This window comes from Hydra viridissima, unplaced genomic scaffold (assembly GCF_058129835.1).
Source record: "Hydra viridissima isolate aposymbiotic clone 2 unplaced genomic scaffold, HvirCarnegie_v1 scaffold_16, whole genome shotgun sequence".
Taxonomy (NCBI): domain Eukaryota; kingdom Metazoa; phylum Cnidaria; class Hydrozoa; order Anthoathecata; family Hydridae; genus Hydra; species Hydra viridissima.
Genome location: NW_028324315.1, coordinates 2,087,730 through 2,092,330, shown reverse-complemented (window position 1 = coordinate 2,092,330; position 4,601 = coordinate 2,087,730).

The following is a 4,601-nucleotide window of genomic DNA, read 5'->3' as shown; positions in this document are numbered from 1 at the left end:
AAAAGCAGACACAGACATTGCCCTGGTTTATATCAGACAAAGTATTTATGGACTTCAATAAATATTAAAATATTTGCTGCGAAAGTTGACAAAAACTTTATTTTATTGTATAACGTATGAAATATTTTCTAGTACAGTTATTATTTGTACTAGAAAATATTTCATCTTTTTTTAATCATTTTTATTTTCAGAAAACAAGTTAATCAGTAATTTTTTTTTAAATGTTGCTAATAGTTATAATAAAAACAATAACTAAACTTTCCTCTGAATAAATATTCTGAGAAAAAACATTTTTTATATTTTTTACTTTAGGTTATAATTTTTGTAAATTGAAAGTACAAAGTATGATAAAAAACTTCTGACTGTTGTTGATGTAAATATAATATAATATATATATATATATATATATATATATATATATATATATATATATATATATATATATATATATATATATATATATATATATATATATATATATATATATATATATATATATATATATGTATATATATAAGATCACTTATAATTTATAAGAAATTTAACACAACTATTTAAAAGTTTTAATAAAGTGTTTATTAAAGTAAAACTAATTGACTGTTGTACATATCAACTTGATCACTCATTAAAATATTAGCATTATTACTAATTTCATTGTTTAGTGCTTAACACCAAATTTATTGTGCATTTTGAATAGCAAAAAACATTATCATCGGTAAACAAAATAGATCATTAACTGCACCAGATAATTATCTTGTAGTGAACAATACTTGAAGTAAACCTGTTATCCTTACTGAAATTTAAAAGAACAAATTAAAGATTAAACTTACACTGTTAAATTTTTGTAAAAAAAGTTTTAGTCATGCCTCAAATTTTTAAATTTAAAATTTGATGTTCAGAAAAATAGTTTATATTAGCCATGGCAACAAACAGATGTGTCGTAAACATAAGACTTTAGTTGTTTCATGACTTTCGATATATCATGAATTGTTAGATTTTGGCTGTTTTTATGAATTATTTTATTGTGATATGAATTATTTCACTTGCAGATTGTTTAACTACGAATTATTGATTGTTATATTATGAATTGTATAAATATATGAATTGTAATCGTTGTATTATGAGTTACATTAGTTGTGTTATGTTGTTTTTTTAGCCGTTGTGCTGCTTTTCTTTTCGCTTAACGTGACACTGCTGCGCTATTTTTGTTTTTGCTAAACATAACAGAGTGGAATTTTTTCGTGTCCTTCCCTTTTTTTTTTAAAGGATAGCAAATGGTATTCATTTTACACTTTCACCATGCACAATATTTTAATTTAAAGGTGAAAGTTTAAAAATTTTTTTCTAAACGCTGATACTTGTCTGTTTTTCGAAAAAAAATGCAAAACTATAAAATGATTTTTACTATAAACTTTATTTTAATTATAATTGTTGGTATTTTTTTGTAGTATATGTAATGCTAAAGTTTGGAATTGCTTAATGGTAGTAAGAAATTAGAAAAGTGCGCACTACAAAAACAAAAGAAAGAATTAAGCTTGGGAAAAGTTGCAGAAATTAATTCTTGAAAAATTCAGCGTCATGAACATATAATCGTACCATTATTCAGCCACCTTTTAGTCGCAATTAATTAATTTGGCTCCAAGCGACATAATTGCTGATAAAATGTTCTTGTGTTGTCTTTTTTATTTTATTTGTATGAAGCCACGATTTTATGACAACTGATTAAGAAAAATATATCATCTCATCGGAAATTATTACGCCACAAACAAAAAATAGCGACGGGCAGATTGAAAATTCAATTAGTATCAACTTTTAAATGCGTTTTACAAATTTTTCATTAGATTTGTTATAAAGTTAAAAAAAAAATGAATCAGTTTAAACCTTTGGCGTATAACTTTTAGGAAATTCATGGCTATCTTTATACTAACAGGCCGTGTAAACGGACAAAACATCCGATAAACTGGGGGCCATTGAAGAACACAGCTGATTTATGTCTCATATTAAATAAACGTTTTTAATAAAATCTTTTGAATGGGAAAACACAGGTTTAATATTTTTCAGTAAAAACCAAGTTTAATAAACCTTACTTAACAATAAAAAAAGTTAAATCTGTGAAGTAAATGTTTTATTAGCGAAACTAGATTAGATAATTTTGATAAAAAAAAAACAAATAAAATGCGTAATTAAAAAGTTGTAACAGTTGGTTTATAATACATTCATTGAGAAACAATACGAGTCTAGAAGGAATGTACAAGGGAGACAAAAAGAAAATGAGTTTAGTTGACATAACATAAATATATTACATAAAGACTTTCGACATACTCTATCAGTAAGTGGATGAAACATGGCATAACAAAACATGGTCCATTGAAAGGCATTGTCAAATGGTATGTTAAGACCTCCACGATTAGTTTCTTTAACGTAGTCGCCATATTTTTTATAATAAAATTTTGTTCCTTCGCCTATTTCTGTTTTTTTAACATACCCAGAAATGTAAATAAGGGCTTTTTTAACATTTACATCCAGCTTTTCTTCCAGATCAGGTAATTTATGAAAAACACTTGATGAACTATCATCTAATAAAAACTTGCACTTTTCACAATCATGACCTGCTTCGTTTTCTGCAACTTCATCTATATTTAAACCCACTTGAAAAATTGATTTGGTTTTAAATATTCTGACTTTTTCTAAAGTTTGCTGAATGTTTATAAAATAAGTCCCACCTGACCCTTGTCGAAGCGTCCCAAACATTTTCTCTAAACGGTCTGTTGTAAAATTATCAAGTACCACGTATCGAAATCCAGAGTTAAGAAGGTACTTGACACGAGCAATCATACCTGAACATGTATGCCAAAGTGCTGTCCCTGTATCACGTGTGAGCTGATACTGACGTTGATCTTGAATAGCAGTCATTTTCTGCATTTTCAATTTTGTTCAAAAGAAGTTATTCTTTCATCATTTTCTGTAGATATAACAGCTCTATCATCATCACGATAAGGTAAGTCTGCATATGGTCCTTTAACATTAACAATCTTCCAAAACCTTAATATAATTTCAAAAACTCGTATGGTACCATCTGAATTATTTATGTTAGAACATGTCTTCAAAGCAGCTAATGCTTCGTCACAAAATATACGGAGACAAGTAGATACCTTTTGTCTTTCGATAGGTTTTGGTGCTATCGATACATTATTAAGTTCTGAAAGTTTAACAAAATTTCCTTTTTTAATTTCATGTAAAGGTTTTAAATCAGCTCATAATGCTGATTTCAATTCACCATCATCTTCAAACGTTAGAGTTTGAGTTTTCTCAGTTAGCCAGTTGTTTCGCACTGACTTTGTTAAATGGGCAAAGTCATAAAGTAAAAATATATTATTTTCTGTTCGCCATGGCTCCCTACAAGTAAACTTAGAGTAAAAAGACTGTTTGATACGATTGTAATCACAAAAGATAGCAATTAACTCTCCATCAGATTTATGAATACAATCAATGAAATGATTCGCCTGCTCAGATAAAAAATCAGCATTGAGTTCAAATACTGGCAACATACGACATAAGTATTTTGGATCACCACAAATTGAAACCAACATAAGACTTACAACGGTTGATGCTAATGAGTCAGTTTTGTTTACCGCCTTTCCTAATAAAGACCCAGAGCAATGTGTAAGAGAAGGCTTTACGTAAACTTCGTCTATTAAAAAAATACATTTTTTTTCATAAATGTTCTTCGCTATTTTAAATATCTTACTGATGAACTTAAAGTCATCAAGAGAAGAATTAATTTTTGATGTAAGTTTTTGAAGAAGTGAAATACTTGGAAGCCGGTAGTCTTGTCTCAGTCTGTCATCGATCTCGATAACGAATAATGCTCAAAACCACGAATAATCATTTCAGGATTATACTTTTTTGTTCCAATGATAACAGGACTCATTGCATCAAAATGTTCCTTAAGTACATAAACTTTGTTGCTTTTCATTAAAGTATTAAGATATCTCCAACATTCTTCAAGTTGTGAATATGATTTAAATTTGATTATTCTGTTGATAAACTTTGGATGGTGTTTTTTATACCACAATGAAATTTTTCAAAGTTCAAATCATTCTTAATCTTTATCAAAACTCTGGGTATTGATATATTTTTTTCAAAATCAGTAGACTGTATGCAAAACGTATTGCTGGTGAAGTACCAAATAGAGCTTTTCAAAAAATCCAGACTACCAGTTTCGACCTTATTTTTAAGATGCTCAAAATTGACTACTTTATCTTGTTAATTGAAAAGACGGAGTTTATCTGGAATTATACTCCGCACTTCAGACAAAGTTTTAGTTGTTCGAGATGGACCAGGTTTTGTAGGAAAAAGACTTTTTTTCACACAAGTAAACAGTGAAGGTGGGTCACGAGGTCTCATTTTACCATGCTTATTAACTGTTATATAACTAGGTGAAAAATGACGCTCACATACAACAGTATTGTCACTATTAGGTATATTATCCCGTGGTATTATAGAAATCCATCGAGCACGTTCTTCTTTATCAGTGGGTAACCGAAACACCTTTTCTTTATTTTCTTTATTATAGTTGCCATTGCAACTCATCACACAAC